Source organism: Lemur catta, chromosome 6 (genome assembly GCF_020740605.2).
Source record: "Lemur catta isolate mLemCat1 chromosome 6, mLemCat1.pri, whole genome shotgun sequence".
NCBI classification, from domain to species: domain Eukaryota; kingdom Metazoa; phylum Chordata; class Mammalia; order Primates; family Lemuridae; genus Lemur; species Lemur catta.
Genome location: NC_059133.1, coordinates 25,323,358 through 25,342,059, shown reverse-complemented (window position 1 = coordinate 25,342,059; position 18,702 = coordinate 25,323,358).

The following is an 18,702-nucleotide window of genomic DNA, read 5'->3' as shown; positions in this document are numbered from 1 at the left end:
CATCCACACCGCAAAGTCTAGCTCCCTCCCGCAGGCGGTCTCTGCCAGCCAGATCTTGTTCTCTGCATGTCTGAAGCAGAGAGTCCTAAAAGGAAATAGTACTCTCATTCCAAAGTTCCTTCATCTTCACGGGGACAAAATCTTTTTCAGAGAAAGGTAAATGCAGCCAATCTGAGAAATCTTAGTTGATTATTTACTGCTGCTTAACCTTTGAAAAGATTCCACTGCAAAAGGGGAGCGCAGGTATTTATACAGGTCATAACCCAGGTAACTTCTCTTTCCCTACATAACCAGCCATGCTAAGCCACTTAGCTTGGGCTTATGTGCAAAGAGGCCAATTCTATGACCCCTTCCATTTCCCAGAATGCCTCACCGCGGACATTCAGAGCAGTGCACTTGCTAGCAAGGCTGATGGAGTTAGGTTTTACATCATTCGTGAATTACTGATGGTGCCTTGCAAATTAGCTTTTCGTATGCACATGACTATCCTTAGCTAATCTTTCCAGCGTATAAGGGAAGCTACCAAAACTGTTTTGCCATATGGTTCTGGGGTTTCAGAGCAACAATTCATGGGACTTGAGTTTTCAGGCCAAATCATTGTGCAGAGATAAGAACTTTTCTGCTTTAGAGGTGTCATTATTATGAATTATCTAAAGCAGTTACTCAAAATACCTAAATGCCATTTGCAAAATAGTGAGGTAATAGCACCACATGGAAGCTCATGTTAAGGGCTATCATTTCAAAGGATGTAGGGAACACTGTCCACCCATCTTGAGGTCCTTAAAAAATATAGTGAGCAAAAGTAGAGTGGTTTATGATACATAAGAGGCAAAATGACACGTGGTAAACAGACTTTAATCAAACCCCAGAAATAACAATGCACTCTTTATTATGGCTATAAGTTAGGAATAACAATTGAATGCAAATCACAAAGACACAACTAGCAGCTAAAGCAAATCAATGGTTATTCTCCCGTATAAGAAAGCCTGAAGTTATATAGTCATTAGGGACCCAAGTGCTCTGTCTGTCTGTTCTGCCATCCTTAACTTCATGACCCAAGATGGTTGCCGAAGCCCCAGCTATCCCATCCATGTCCCAGGAAAAAACGGAAAGAGAGAAAAGGAGTGTCTACCTTGCTTCTTAGAAGCCTTAGAAGTCTGCATAGACTTGCCAGATTTGGCAAATACAAATACACATATTTTACATAGGACATGCTTATATATATTCTTACAATTAAAAACTATTCATTGTTTACTGAAATTCAAATGTAACTGTGCGTCTTGTATTTTATCTGGCAACTCTGACCACCCAACAACATCTCCTTAGATCTCATTAGCCACCCCTACTGCAAGGGAGACGAGGAAATGCAGTCTTTTAGCCAGGCAAATTACCACCGTGGAGTTGTTTTACCAAGGAAGAAATGGAGAGTGAACACTGGGTAAGGAGCCAACAGTCTTTGTGGTGAGTGAGATGGAGGCTGGGGGAAGCAGACAGCGTCTCATCCATGCCCCACACCTGTGAAGGATTTCTTGCCTGCATCAGCCTCTCATGGTTACTCTGGCCTGTGGCCCTTTTTGTCTTGGTTCTAGATATAAAAATACTGATTTTTAATAAAAAGATAAGAATTGATATACTCAGGTGGCGCTTGTCTTCTTCAAAGGGATCAGACACTAACTAATATTACTGCCACCCTATTTCTGGAATTTAGACCTGGCAGCCGCAGAAGTCTTCCCTTACAAGGTACACAGAAAGCTGAGGGCTGCAGGCAGGGCCGGGGACGCCTGGAGATTTGTAGTCTCTAAGTGGAAGCGTTCAACAAATTCCTTCTGCATCAAACTTATGCCATTCCTCCCCAGAGCTTCCTCCCACCATCGTAGGAATACAAGGTCATCTCCCAGGATGTCAACAGCTCGGGCCAGTGGGGACAGGACTGATGAGAAGCAGCTGGTTGAGGACGCTGACCTTGGAAAGCTCATGGCCTTTCATAACTCCGTCATCTGTGGCCTGATGAATCTAAGGCATGGTTTACACTGTATGGTATATCCTAAAACAAAGGTGGGGAACAATGATGACAAGTGATCTGAATTAAAAGTCTCTCCATGTTTCCCTTGAAAAATTCCAATTTGGAGGTCCCTTTTGTCTAATAGTGACTGTATATAGTTCCTGGCCAGTATAAATCACACTTCCACACCTTTTCCCTGGGTCTTACCTGGCCAAAATTGGGATATTTTATAAGGATTGGCCTCGACGTCCAAATGACACGCAATCACATCCACCCTATTCTCAGGGCCCCTCCCCAGATTAACTCTGTGGTCTGCCAACTTCCAAAAGTAGTGATGAAATTATTTTTCTAAGATTAAGCCCTACTAACTCCACTTCTACGGTTAAACTCCTTTCCTGGACGGCTGCCAGGCAGATATCCTCGTGGAGATGCTGATAACAGTAAACACGTTATACGTCTTCAGCCTGGGGTTTAACCACATTCATTTCTGGGCTTGTCATATGCTCTCTCGCTATTTATACTGCTTTGGGTCAGCTACTTGATACTTAATAAAATTTGCCTCCAAGCTGTCCTGGAGGGAAAATGACCTATCAGGGGAGAATGCTGTTCCAACTCTGTAACCTCTGATGATTGCCCAACAGTCCTCGGAGAAGGCTGCAGGACAGGAGTGAGGGAAGGTCTATGCCACTTCCTGGCATTTAGCAGTACCAAGTGCTTTAGTATGAGTATAATTATATCCCCTGCTCTCAGGAGGCCTCTCCAGCCAACCGCTCGCACGTGGGAGCAACTGTAGATGGCGTGAGTGATGTGGCAATTCGGCCTCTGCTCAAGGTCAGAACATGCTGTTCACCCGCGTTGATTTTTTTTTTTTTTAACCAACCTTTTGGTTATTTCAGAAAGCCAGAAGAAAACGTAACAGAAGCAGGAATGGATCTATGGGATGGAAATAATGAGCCATTTATAACCCAAAATGAGACTGCCAGGAAAAACAAACACACAAAAAAGGACATTTTATCAGAGGCTCGGGCTGCCCAAGGCTACTGGGGTACAGGGTACTGCGTGTTCAGCTCCCTGGGCCAAGGGCTACAGTAAGTCCTGCCCCCCTGCAAGGCTTCTCTGCTGTCGGCCCCACCAAGCAGCCTTAACCACCTGGTGGAGAAGAGCTTTAGTGTTTTTTAAGTGTGTGCTGGGTGGATGTTTCACATTTTTGATAACGATGTGGAGTCATGTTGCAACACTTAGCGAGCGCTTCTGCGTAAAAGTTGCGCAATTCCGACAGGCACCGGGTTCTGTGCATAGGCTGCACCGGCTCACAAACGGCTTACGTAATGTGCCATCCGGCCCTCCAGGTTTCTCCTTGTAGCCTTTGAAAGAATTTTTAGGCTCTGAACTTGGCCTTGGTTTCCGGCAGTTCTGTGCCCCAAAGGTGCGTGGAATGGCTCAGCTGTCAGCACCTGCTGGTGAGATAAATCAGAGTGCCACAGGCTGATCCTCCTCTGGCACCAGCACAAAGGAGGCTGGCCATGGTCCCCAAATGGCCCTGGCCCCCCCTGAGGCACCCTATGGAGAGAGAATGAGGGCTGGTAATCTCAGGAAGTGTAGGCCGGGAGATGGAACCAGGGCCGCTGTGATAGGAGACAAACATGACACGGATGTCCCAAAGCAAGGAGTTCTAGCTATAGCAGGAACACTGTGACATGGTTTGCTCACAGCTCTTTTGTCTGCTGTTGGGAAATCCGGCACTGTGATCTCCTCCTAGGGCTTACCTGGAGCGACGTAAGAAGTAGGTCAAGTGTTTGATGCCCTCTCACCTCCAATCACTGTACTCGTGCCACCTCCCCGCCTGGCTTCTGTTCCATCTGGGCTTCCATGCACTTGACAAAGCCTTCGAGCACCTGCTCTACGCCAGGTGCTGTGCCAAGAGCTGGGCACCACGGCAGGGCTTTCTCAACACTTGGTGGCCCCCTGCGGGGCACTGGGCCAGTCCTACATGGGCCTTCTCTCCTGGGTCACCCTCAGCCCCACCATTTCCTCTGTCCATCTCCTATAACTCTTCCCCTTTCTTCAATCTTAGGAGTGGGACTATTTCTTTATAGCTCTCATCACAGCAATTTAAGAAATTATTCTTAGAAAAGGATTGTTCTTGGTGATCACAGACTCTTCTCAGGAGTTTCTGCACATTAACAAGTGACGGTGTGAAGAAACAATGTCTGCCATGGAATGAACGAGGGACTAATTGGGGACTTGGAAGCAGGAGGGGACCGGGGAGTTATATATTGTCTGCGCAGAATCTTTCCAACTTCACCAGGTAGACAAGTTGCCTATTCTACCTGTTCACCTATTATTGGTGAGCTGTGTGTATAATGGTTAAGGAGACAAACTCTCAAGCTAGACTATACGGGTTCAAATTCCAGCTCTGTAAATTATAATCTAAGAAAGCTATTTGATCTTTGTTTCTTAATTTCCTCATGAAAAGAGAGATCGTAGAAATATCTAAGCATCTAAGCATATCTCACAGGGTGGTGTGGGGATTAGCATAGATTAACATGTATGAACTCTTTATAAGACCTACATGCATAGTAAGCACTCTATAAATATTAACTTATGATAGTTCATGAAGCAAACTCTGTGCTTTCTACTTTGCAGTCAGATTCTCATGGGAGTTGTTGCATTCAAAAGAGACTGTTATTCAGGCCACAGTTTCCTCATCTGCAAAATAGGAAGCAGTCACTGAATGAGTCTGTGGGAGCAGAGAACCAGTCGGGCTACCGTGTTTTGGTCTATGATCTTGTCTGGCCTCATGACCTTGGACAACTCACTTAACCTGTCTGCATCCTAGATATTGAACTTGATCTGCATTTGCCAAACTCAGGTCATTCAAATAACACTAGCAGAGGCTTTGCCATCCCCCTGTTCCACATCCCTATCTGCAGATACTTCCTTGATGTTTTCCTTTAGATAATCTTTAAATCAATTGACTTTCCTATGTAGCCTCACAGTATGCAGTAATATCCGTGTACTCAAGAATTTGATACGCTATAGATTTTTCTAATGCATGTTAAAATAAATGCCTAATGAAATTTTAAAATGTTTGTGTAATACTCAGATCATCTTGTGTGCTACCAATGACATAAACGTGCCATTTTAGGAAGCTCCAGATTAAATGCTCATTATGGATCCAGCCAGCTCTAAAATCTAAAATGTTATATAATTTTCACATGATTATTTAACTTTGGATATGTTTATGTCCTTGAGGGCACAGACTACGACTTATAAGTCTTTAAGCACCGTAAGGGTGAGGGGAAACTTGCCTTTTCCTCCAAAGTTCAACTCGCTATGAAGGCCCATCAGTAAGGGAAAGGTTTATTTGCCATGCAGATTAATAAGGGAAAGGTTTATTTACCATGCAGATTAATAAAGGAAAGGTTTATTTACCATGCAGATTAATAAGAGAAAGGTTTACTTACCATGCCCACAGGGTGAATCACGGAGTGATTACTCAGTGTCCCAGTGGGAGCCATATATTTTTATCCCTGCCTTTTAGAGGGGAGGGTGAAGATAAGCAGTATAGGCAATTCTGTTTAGGGACAATAAATGGTTGTGAGGGCGGATGAATGGATGGGGAATCAGATTGACTTGTAAATGATTCTCTTAGCAAATTAAATTAACCTGGGAGACAGGTATTATATTTAAAATTATTTGGGCCAGGTCTGGTTGTATTCTTGATCATTTTTTTTCCTGCAATATGCTGAGATAACAGGGAGGAGAAGGAAAGTCAATTGTTCTTTTGGTCTGTCAGTCCAGTTTATGCAGATAGAGGGACAGTCCCTTCCAATGCTTTTTGATCTCCAAAGGTCTGTAATTCAAAATACTCTTTATACCAAGGAGTCATATTTTGGGGTGAAATTTCCTGAGCTCCTTCAGCACCTAGCATGTAGAAGAGTGCTTGGTAAATCTTAATTTAATTTTAAATTATAAGTACAATATACATACATACATACAAATATATCCATCACCTACTAACTTGCAGGCCAGTACCAAAAATGCTCATTTCTTCCTCCACCTCAGTATCACTGCATGTCTCAGGTAGCTGTTCACTAAATGAAGTGAAGCGTGTGGAGTTCCAGGCCTTGAGTGGGCACTCAGGAAATGTTACTTTCCCTGACCTCTTTCCCTCTTCCTACGCCCCTTTGTTAGTGAGTAGCTGTTTGTTCCTGTGAAAAGTGAGCCCACTTCCTAGGGAGTTTATAGCCCAGGCTATTGTTGGGCCAAAATAATTGTCCCCCGTGGCAGCCCTAAAAGAAGTTCTATTGCCAGGTCTAGATACTTCTAATCTAAGCCAGAAAGGATCATTTTTCCATCTATGAGCCTGACTCCAGAGGGAAGTTGCTAGGTTGTTGTCATGTGACTGATTTCTAAAGGCCACCAACTTTATTGGCTCCTGGGAGTGAGCAGGGTATTATTTAATGTAAATAAATCAGTTGGTGTTTATCCTTCCAAGCATTCTTTAGCCATCCGCAGGCAAGGAGAGAAATGGCAATAATGACTCCTAAAGGGCTATGAAATTAGAATATATGAGAAAGTGGGAAAGTTTTAATTAATGATTTTGTAGGTTTTAAGTCAGTGTGACCCTTCAACATGAAAGGGCCTTTGCCATGACTTCCTGGGGAAAGGTGTTGTGCTTTCTACAAAACTCTCTGGGATTCCAAACTGTCAGCATAAAAATAGCAGCCCAAATCAATGTTGTCTATTATTCATTACTTACTGAAATGCCCTTCCCAAATACACACTTAACTGAAAGATGCCTTCTTTCACAAGGTTCTAAACCATTTTTAGTGCATGAATCTGACCATATATTTCAGTTAATTTCATTAGGCACTGATACCATCACAGCAAAAGTCTAATTAATCGGGAAGAATGACATTCCATTAAAATTCTTTTTGAAAAATGCCTTATGCACCTGGCCAATAAAAATTTCAAACAGTGCAAAACAGTACGGAGAGGAAAGTAAATTTCTATCACCTTCTGGAACCCAGTTTCCCAATCTTTTTTTCACAGAGACATCCAGCGTGAAATTTCTTGAGTATCCCACCAGAATATTTTACATATGTGTGTGTATATATATATTACTGAAAGTTGGGCACTTGTCTCCGCAGCCAAATGAAGAACAAGGACAAGCAGCTTGAGAAAAAGGAAAGGGAAGTTTATTAATTTCTCGGCAAATAAGGAGAATGATAGACTTGTATCTTAAAGTGCCATTGTCCTATCTATAAGAAGAAATACAGAGCTTTTAAAAGGAGTTTTCAGCTTCAAGCTCTTGCTGTTTACCTGTAGCAACTCTGGTGAAGACAATCCCATGACCTCTGCCTGGACACTTGCCTTGAGCCGGCTCCTGCAGTGCAAAAAAAAAAGAACACAAAGAATACTCCCTGCCCTTCTGATTACTAGCCTTGGGCAGGGATACAGGTTTTAATTCCCAAAAAGAGTGAGGCAGGGCCGGGCGCGGTGGCTCACGCCTGTAATCCTAGCCCTCTGGGAGGCCCAGGCGGGTGGATTGCTCAAGGTCAGGAGTTCGAGACCAGCCTGAGCAAGACCCCATCTCTACTAAAAATAGAAATAAATTATCTGGACAACTAAAAATATATATAAAACAAAATTAGCCGGGCATGGTGGCACATGCCTGTAGTCCCAGCTACTTGGGAGCCTGAGGCAGTAGGATCCCTTAAGCCCAGGAGTTTGAGGTTGCTGTGAGCTAGGCTGATGCCACAGGCACTCACTCTAGCCCAGGCAACAAAGTGAGACTCTGTCTCAAAAAAAAAAAAAAAGAGTGAGGCAGGATTGTTTAAAGAGACAGCTTGTAAAACATTTTGCCCTTTTTCAGGCTGCTCCCTCTGTTACACACACACACATACACACACACACACACACACACACACACACACACACATAAGCATAAACACACATGAGGGATCTTCAAAAATTTTGTAAAAAAATGTGTATTATGAAAAAATTTTGAAGCATGGGCTTCAAAAATTTTTTGCACCAAAATAAAGTTGTATTAACTTTGTTATAACACGTCTGAATAGAATCTAGTTTGAAGCTTTAAGAAGGATAAGTAATAAGTTTGAAAAGAGCCCCTATCAGAGCAACATAAATTCTGCTAACGCTGAAACAAGAAAAACATCAAATTTATGGTGAAGCTTGAGTGGAAGAATAATGAAATCATTGATGCCTTAGGAAAAGCTTATGGGGGCAATGCTCCAAAGAAATCAGGAGTTTACAAACGGACAATTCATTTTATGAAGCCTGCAGTGGCAGACCATCCACATCAATTTTCCAGGAAAAAATTAATCTGTTTGTTCCCTAATTGAAGAAGACTAATGATTAATAGCCAGCACTAACCACAGATATCGCATTTGATTCAGCTTACACAATTTTTTTTTTTTTTTTTTTTTTGAGACAGAGTCTCACCCTGTCACCCAGGCTAGAGTACAGTGGCATAGTCAGAGCTCACTGCAGCCTCAAACTCCTGGGCTCAAGCAATCCTCCTGCCCCAGCCTCCCAAGTACCTTGGTCTACAGGTGTGCACCACTGTGCCTGGCTAATTTTTTTTAATTATTTTGTAGAGATGAGGGTCTCACCATGTTGGCAAGGCTCAAACTCCTGGCCTCAAGCAATCAATCCTCCTGCCTTGGGCTCCCAAAGTGTTGGGATTACAGCCGTGAGCCACCAGGCCTGGACCAGCTTATGTAATTCTGACTAAAAAATTAAAGTTGAGCAAATTTTCCACTTGATGGGTGCCAAAACCATTGTGCCCAGATCAGCTGTAGACAAGAGCACATGGTTCAATGGGGATTTTAAACAAGTGGGCCCAAGATTCTGAAGCATTTCTTTCAAGAATTGTAACAGGTTCGCACACTTCAATATTTTGCAAACCAAAAAAAAAAAAAAAAGAAGGAGAAGAATTATAACAAGAGATGAAACATGCCTTTACCAGTACAATCCTGAAGACAAAGGACAATCACAGCAATAGCTACCAAGAGGTAGAAGTGGTTCATTCAAAGCAAAAGCAGACCAGTTAAGAGTGAATGTCTTAGCAACAGTTTTCTGGAATGCTCAAGGCATTTGGGTTGTTGACTTTCTGGAGGGCTAAAGAACAATAATATCTGCTTATTATGAAAATGTTTTGGGCAAAGGTAGCCAACGCTTTAACAGAAAAACACCTGGTAAATCTTCACCAAAGAGTCCTTCTCCACTGCAACAATGCTCCTGCTCATTCCTCTCATCAACTAAGGGCAAATTTTCAAGAGTTTCCATGGGAAATCATGAGACATCCACTCCACAGTCCTGATTTGGCTCCTTCTGACTTCTTTTCACTTCCTAATGTTAAAATATCTGCCTGTAATCCTAGCACTCTGGGAGGCTGAGGTGGGAGGATCTCTTGAGGTCAGGAGTTTGAGACCAACCTGAGCAAGATCGAGACCCCATCTCTACTAAAAATAGAAAAAAATTAGCCGGGCATGGTGGCACACACCTGTAGTCCCAGCTGCTCAGGAGGCTAAAGCAAGAAGATCACCTGAGCCCAGGAGTTTGAGGTTGCTGTGAGCTATGATGATACCACAGCACTCTAGCCTGGGCAACAGAGTGAGACTCTATCTAAAAACATTACAAATAAATAAATAATCTGTAAAGGACACCCATTTGTCTTCAGTTAATAATGTAAAAAAGACTATATTCACCTGGTTAAATTCCCAGGAGCCTCAGTTCTCTGAGGATGGGCTAAATTGCTGGTATCATTCCTTATAAAAGTGTCTTAAACTTGATGGAGCTTATGTTGAAAAATAAAGTTTATATTTTTCATTTTTATCTTTTCATCCCATTTTTCCATGAACTTATTGAAGTCCCTCATGTGTGTGTGTATGTGTGTGTGTGTGTGTGTGTGTGTGTGTCCTCTCCCCTTTCTTACACATACTTTTATGTTCCTTGGTGAAACTTAACAGACATTGTGGGATTTGTTGCAAATATATACAGTTGCACTACATTCCATAATATACATGTCTCATAATTTACCCAACCCCTTCTGATAGACATACTCGTGGTTTTCAGTTTTTTATTTCCACAACTATGTTTTTGCATATCCATGCAGAATCAATCCCTTAAAGTGGAATTACAGAGTCAAGGGAAATGTGAATTTTAATTCTGATAGTCACTGCCAAATAAATGGTGACACTTAACATTTGATGAGAATTGCTAAAAGTAAAGTATTTGTTCATGCCAGAAACAAGAATGAAGATAGTATTTTATTTTAAACTGTAATCCCTCGGGCAAGTAAGCAGCACACTTTATGAAATTCATTTGCCAACGCCTTGCTCACCTAAAACACACACACACACACACACACACACACACACACACACACACACACCCCTCGTTATAAATCCATTCAAAATATACTGTGACAACAGCTTACTAACTGAGGAACTTGCCAGAAGTTCCTTATCACCAAATTGCGTGAGTGTTTGTTGCAATGGGGTTAGCTCTCCCCTTTGCCCTCACTGTGTTTACTACCTTGGTGGCCCTGGTCAGCTAGCAACTCTGCCTTACTTTTCTTTTGTAACCAAAGGTCAGTTTGTGACCCCATCCCCCTCCTCTGCAACACAGGTGCACCCTTTCTTGTCACCCTGGTTTCCTGACAGAAGTAACAAGGCTTAAAGTGTCAGGACAGACCGTTGAGCGTCAGTGAAGGGCACCCGGGCACAAAGGGACCCTGACTGAATTTTCTATTACCCGCTGGGGTGAGTTAGGAAACAGACAACCTTGTCCTCTGTTCAGCTGCCGCTTCCCTTACTGGCTTTCTCTCACTGAAAAAAGGAGAGACCCAGAACATTCTCGTTTCTGGAGTGTTTACCCAACACACACTCTGTGCTACAATCCCCAGTTGCGGCTTCTTTCCTGTTTGCTTTTGTAACATGAGAAAGAGTGTGGAGGTTTTATGTTTGTTTTATAACCATCTGTAACCCTTTTCTTTTCTCCGCCTCTAACTACAAACACATTTCCTTCCTGGTAACCATTGAACAGCTACATCTGACCAGGTGGAAATCAAATGAAGTCATTTTGGTTCCATCGGTGACAACCAATTAAATAAATCTTCTGTTTACATTTAGAATGAGTTGTAAATTTAAGAAGATAACTTAAGTCCTACTTAAAATATTCTTTGGCTCCATGAAACCATGAAATAAATTCTGTAATGTGAATAACCAGGAGCCTTTATTTTTACATTTACCTCAAAATCAGTCTCAAAGAGCCAGAGACTAGACGCCCCTCCAACAAAAAAAATAGATTTCAAGGAAAAAAGATTGCAAGGAAGCTATTTCGCTATCCCCATTCCGTGAGCTGTTTAAGCTCCTTACCCCAGATAGTCCTATTCTCTCAGGGAGGAATGGAAAAAAAAAAAGATCTTCCATTTAAAAATAAAATTAAAAACAAGAAATATACTACAGGATGTTGGTAAACTTCAAACTCACCAGTCAGTCACCTGCCCAGGTGGGAGTTTAGAAGTTGGTGCTACTACTCTGGGTCCTGCCATAAGAGGTCATCAGAAAGCAGGACCGTGGGGCTCAGGAAAAGGGATAAGAATGGACAACAGGTGAGAGCCACCAAACTATTCCAGACCAGGCTACAGAAACCTTGAAAGAAAATCTCCAAACACAATCAGCAACCAAATCCCTCCACAAAGTTTCAAATCAGTAAAGACAATTCCCCATTTTTGGGACTTATAATAAAGATGCAAATGTATCTTTTGCAATGGACTTGAGTTCTATCTCCTTTTATTCAACAAGCATGTATTAGGAATGTTTTATGCGGCAGACTTTCAGCTGGGTGTTGTACAAAGACTAAAAGGTCATTGACTCTAGTCCATAGTGGGCACTCATTACATATTGTTAAATGAATGAACCAATGAATGCATACATGAATGAATGAATGGGTGAATAGATGAAGCTTACAGTTAAGTTAGGGGAGAAAACACAGATTTAATTTTCCATTACTTGTGAGAGTGGTATGTACAGAATACAGGGGTACAAGTGTTCTGCCCAGGGTAGTATGGAAAGACCTCAGACTGGGGGTGACAATTGAATGGGTAATGGACAGCTGAACAGGGTAGGAAGAGATATTTAATGTGAACAATTGAAAGACCACAGCATGAGCAAAGGCCTAAAGCAGAAATCAGCAAACTATAGCCTGCGAATCAAATCCAATCTGCTGCCTGTTTTTGCAAATAAAGTTTTATTTGAAGACAGCCACACTCATCCATTTACACTTTGTCTATGGCTGCTTGTACACTACAACAGCAGCACTGAGTAGTTGCAACAGAGACCACATGACTCAGCAAACCAAAAATATTTACTATCTGGCTGTTTACAAATGTCTGTCAAACCCTGAAAGAGGCGGATGTTCTGGGACCTGCAGGAAAGTCCCAAGAGCTGAAACTTACAGTCCAAAGAGGGGCTTAGAGAAGAGACAGAAAGGTGAACAGGGGCCAATCCCTGAAGATTCATTCTTCTGTGCTACATTAAGAAATGTGGTCTTGTTCCTTTAGGAAATAGGCAACAAGAGCAGTTTGGCATTTAGAAATATCTCTTAGGCATCAGGACAGAGAGGAGAGATGCAAGATTGCAACAGGAGATAACCTCTCCAAACGTCACATCTCACAAATTCCTTGATTCAACAAACATTGACGAGCTTAATGTTGTCATCATGCATCTTGCTGGGAAACAGAACCCGGCACACAGTTGCTCTCAATCACTATTTATTAAGAGGATTAAGGAAGGAATAAAGATAATATTATAATGGCACCATTATTAAAAGGTTTCCTGAATAGGCTGCCTCTGCTATGAAACAGATAGCTGAGATTCTCACTGGTTTCCAGTTTCCACACTCGTAGGCACTGAGATCCAGGCATGAGGAGGTTAACGGTGAGACACAAGCCAGAGAGAAATTCTTCCCCTTCATCTCTAGTGCCAACATCATCAAATACCAGTCACTGGCCAGACCTGTGTTTATTCCATGCCCTGTGGCCTAATGACAGGGGATGGGACAAGAAGCAGCTCAGCTAATAACCGTCATAAAAATAATAATATCACTTGGCTCCATGTGGCATCTTTTGTTGGAAGATCTTGAATTGTTTCTTCTCTGACGTAACTATTATTTCCATTTTATTTCCACTAAAGGAGAAGCCAGCCCAGACAGAAAGGTTGTGACTTGCCCAGGGTCACTGAGCAAACCAGAAAAGCAGTTTTTAAAAGCTGAGAAGGATATCAGAGTATGTGAAATTCAGTTTCCCTCCCAGCCTAGAACGGGCTGGGTTTATGACTCAGGAAGGAAGATGGCATTATTCAAGCTCCGTGTTTCTTAAAAATGAGTCATGCTAGAGGAGACTCAGGGCATAAGGGTCTGTGTCAGACACATGTTTTCAGTAGTCACACATTGTCCCTGCCCGTTAGATTTTAACACCAATCATCAAAGTCCATCACAGACAGGGCCTCTTTGAAGTTTTAACATTCAGAAGTGGAGGGGTCTGGCTTGGGGGTGTCTGTCCTTTCCGGCCATTTACCCAGATGTCAGCACCTGTGATGTCCAGGCCTCCCCACTCTGCTCTCCATCAGGAGCCCATGGCTAGGGTGGCCACGGTTTCCAGTGGGTCTGCGACAATCCTAGTATTTGCCTTTTGTCCCAGCATAATTACTAACAAATCCTCCTTTCACTCTAAAAAATGCCCCAGTTTGAAACATAAACGAATTATATGGTCATGCTAGCTCTGACCAATCAGGGGGCATCTATGTGAAAACCAAAAGCCCTCCTTCCATCATGATTTTCCTATTTCAGCCATTTTTGTTTCATAGACCTAGGATCTTCAAACTCTCAATAGATCCAAACTCCTAGTCAGTGCTGAGATCTCCTCTGAGAGGCAATCTAACCTCTATATAAATGTTCCTGGTCATAGAGTCTGCTATAGAGCCCATATAACAGTTAATTACTAATTGTTAGCAATCACTTCTTTACCTTGTACCAAAATCGACCTTCCATGTCTTTTATACATTGATCTTAATAGTATTCTCAAGAAACTGAAAACTCAATCCTCCTTCCTGTTCCATAAGGGAACCCCTTTAAGTCTTTTGTTCTCCACCCCAAACCAAGCATCCAGAACAAATTCTAGCACAACATTTAGGAATGCATCTGAAGAGTCAGACCCCTGGATGCAGGTCTGGGCTCTGTCACTCCCTAGTTAGATGACCTTTGGCAAACACTTAACTTCTCTAATTTCACTTTCCTTATCTATATATTTCCATATCTATATATGTTTGAACAAACATTAACTACTTAAGCTAGTTACAGAGCCAACAGCCAGTCCTCCTTTCTTTCTTTCTAACCAAGGGGCTCACTTAAACACACCCTGGATTACTTGACTCCCTTACAGCTTGATGGGAGTCATGCAACACAGCTCTGGACAATGAGGTACAAGGGGGCAGAGGTCCCAGCTTCAGCTTCTGAGAAAGCTTGTTAGAGGGTGCATACCCAGCTTGCATTCACCTTTTTAGTTTTTGCCTCTTGGACTTGCCCTTCTTCCTACTTTCTGCCTAAAAATCAGTTATGATGCACAAAGCAGAAAGGCCATGCTGCCAACATGAGGAAGAAAGCCCCTAAAAGAAGCCTGGTTCCCGATGGCATCACAGGGCTCTCATACTCTCCCTGACATGTTTACAGCTGGACTTCTTATTATATGAGAAAAATAAATCCCTCATTCAGTTAAGCCATTGAAGTTGGGGTCCTGCTACTTGCAATCAAACCAATCCTAAATGACATATACTTTAGAGTGTTGTTGTGAACATAAAATGAGCTTACTACGATGCCCAGCACAGAGCAAACACACAGGGAATAGTTCTCTATTATCATTACTAGTCATTGCCCTTGACCTTAGAGACAAGAGCAAGAACATGTAGTTATGGCAATCCTTCCAACCTCTGATAGCGCTACAAAAATACCTGTGATCTCTTAAGCACACTAAAAAAGTCAAGGGCAGATGTTTAGATGAGCGCATCTCTGTTAGATGTATAGTGCATCTCCTGAAAGTACTGTCTTCTCTGAATGACAAGCAAAGCACAACCCTTTAAGGATGTCATTATTTCGTGGGAACAAACTTTCTGCTGAGGAACCAAAGGCACACCTAAAACCAGCCACAGGAGCACATGTTCAAAAACAGCACTGGGAAATGTAATTAGCTTTCAATAACCTAGATTCACGTTCACAGGGCCCTGTCATTGTATCTGTGCCACCTCCACCCAGCCCGACTCCAAGTCTGCAGCTATAAAGAATGGTGCAGTGAAAAAAAGATCAACAAAACAGAACACCCGTGGGTTTTAGAGTCCAACAGACACAGAGTTCAAATCCCCATGGGTCATTCACAAGTTGGGTAACTTTGGACAAACCATTTTCCCTCTCTGGGCTGCAGCTTTTGTATCTGGAAAATAGAGATAAGAACGTTCACTTCACAGGTTTGCAGAAGATTGAAGGAGACGGTGTGTGTGACAGTTCCCGGTATGGACTTATCATTAGTTTCCCTTCCTTCCCTATCAGCAGGACGGCCCTGGCTGATGTTTTTTTATCCGTCCCCCAAACCCAAGAAGTAGACCCAGCTCAGGTCCCTGCCATCAAGCGTAGCTTGCTGCCTTCTGCCCTATGCGTCATCACCCAGGTTTTTGGGCCATACTCGGGAAGCCAAAACCTTCCTTGAAGCTGAGGTCATAAAGCAGAAAAAGACAAAGCTCTGCTTTCAGAGAGCAGGTTTGGTTGGCGGTGAGCAAAGCCATCTCTCTGTGGCCAATCTGCCCTTGGGGATGGGAGTGAGTGAGCCGCCAGAAATCGCAGCAGGAAGGGGCCGGCCTATTCAGCCCTCCCACCCACCACAGCCATGCGTAACATCACCCAGTGTCTCTGTGTGTGGACACAGCGCCCGTGGGCCCCAGCCTCAGGCAGAATGAAATATGACAGTCACAAGATTCACACCTCAAGCCATGAAACATACTCTTCTTGCTACATCACCGTGCAGGTGTCGTCAGCAGTTGGCTCTGTAGCTACGGTGGCGCACACAGCATATCCTCACCCTGTGTCACAGGAATGACCACTGTTATTCTCCTCACTATTAACCACTGGCAGATCCAGGGACATTGATCAACAGAGTCTGTGGATATTGAGACTGGCTGGATATTTGTACGTACTACGTTTCTCTGCAGTTCCATAAGCGAGCAACATAAAACCATGCAGAAACCAGAAATTCAGTGTCCCTGTATCATGGCTTCATACAAAGTGTGTTTTGTCACAGAGGATAAAAACAGAGAAACTGCTGGGTGTGGTGGCTCACACTTATATTCCTAGCACCCTGGGAGGCCGAGACAGGAGGATCATTTGAGGTCAGGACTTCGAGACCAGCCTGAGCAAGAGCAAGACCCCGTCTCTACTAAAAAAAAAATTTTTTTAAAGCAAAACATAGAGAAACCAATAAGAGTGAATAATAAACATTAATTGTATAGCAGGCTCTGTGCTGAGCACTTCATTTTCTATTATTATTATTATCCCCATTTTACCAAAAAAAAATTAAAGCTTTTTGGTGTATTCTTGATATTAACTCCTTGTAGGTTTTAGATACTATAAATCCTTTCTCATTCTGCCACCTGTTCGTTAACTTTGCTTATGGTGTCTGTCCTTTAACAGAAATTCTTAAATTTTTAAATGTAGTCAAATCTATTAAATTTTCAACTTACTGTTTGTGTGTTGAGGATCCTCTTTAATACTTCCAGTATCTTCTATTAGCTTTATAACTAAAATTATAATATTACTTATGCACGGAATTTCTCTTAACTATATGCTTAAGATAGTGAACCAGCCTTTTCTTCTTCATATTATGAGCTGTTTCTTCACTACCAATTAATGGGTTTTAGGCAATCCCTCCTTTTGCCACTGATTGATGGTGCCACGTTTATTCCAAAGCAGGTTCCCATGTAGACTTGGTTCTGTTTCTGACTCTGTTCTTTTCCATAGGTCTCTCTGACTATGCACCAGTTCATACTGCTTTTGTAATATCTGAGAGGGTGAGTTCTTCCTTTTCAAAATGGACTTAGGCATCATGAACCTTTATTTTGCCAGACAAGTTTTAGAATAAGTATGTTGAGGTAGGTCCTCAAGAAAAATCTTGTCATGATTTTTGTTTGAAATTACATTGAATTTATAGGTTGGTTCTGAGGGAAATTAACATATTTACATGTCAAAGATGTGGTATATCTTTACATTCATTCAGATCTTTTCAGATGAACAATTGAGTTTTAAATTTTTCTCAGAAAGTTCTTTGTTAGGTTATTTCCTACAGACTTTATAGTTTGAGAATGGTACCTTATTTTATATAGTTTAAGAATGATATCTTATTTTCTATTATGTTTTCTAGATGGTTTTGATAAAGTTGATAAACAATAATAAATTTTTAAAAACTGATCTGGTACTCATCATCCTTACTGAAGTCTCTTATTTTAGTGTGTCTGTTGATTAAATCTGCTCATCCAACCTTGTATTTCTTTTTTTCTCTCCTTTTCCTTTTTTCTTATCTTCTTGTCTTGCCCAGAAACCCCAATATATATAAAACAATTAACGGTTAACTCTTGTTAAACAGTAAAGTGAAAGCAGGATGTGTCTAAATTTTCTTTTTAAATCACATTGTATGGCCCTTACAATTTTCAAACAGCTTCCATAACCATTATACCATTTGTATTTTATAAACACCCAGTGAGGTAGGGAGAACAGGTATTGGCTCATTTTACAAATAAAACTCCATATATTAGGGTTTTGGAGGATCACAAACTAGAAAGGAACAAAGTTCATATTCAGGTATTTTAAGCTTCAGTTCTCTCACTATAGCAGGCTAACCTATATCTAGTCAAAATATATTAAACTACATGATTTAATTCAGTAATACACAAAGTGAGTTTTATTTTATTTATTTACTTACTTACTTACTAACTTATTGAGACCAGGTCTCGCTCTGTTGCCCAGGCTGGTCTTGAACTCCTGGCCTCAAGCAATGCTCCTGCTTCAGGCTTCCAAAGTGCTAGCCTTCCAATGAGCCACTGTACCCAGCCCAAAGTGAATTTTAATTTAAACCTTATACTACCTGAAAAAGAAAATGTGATACAATCCTATCATTTTTTAAAGAAAACTATATCTATTGACTGATATTATTAAAAAAAAAAAAGTTCTAAACATTTTTAAGGTTTAAGAGTCATATGCCCATATCAGTTTGAGTTGTAGTTCTACTAAGAATTTGGATCTACACAATGGCAAAACAGTCAGTTAATTTGGTCAGTTTAGAAAAACAGGTCAGTTCTGTAGGAGGGAGGGAAATTGGCTGAGAAATAGTCAACAAATTGATTTAAGTAATATTACAATGTGGCTAGAATTTTTGTTTGGTTGGACTTATTCAAATATTTAAAAGCTGCAGTGAAAACAATGTTGCTAGTCCATCTTTTTTTTTTCCAGAGGGAAAAACTAAGTAAATCAATTTCTTAGTTGTGCAAAAATTGCCCATTGGGAAGTGACAGACCTGTGGGCAGAACTCATGAACTAAACCCGAACTTGGTCTACCAGTTCTTTGTAATTGC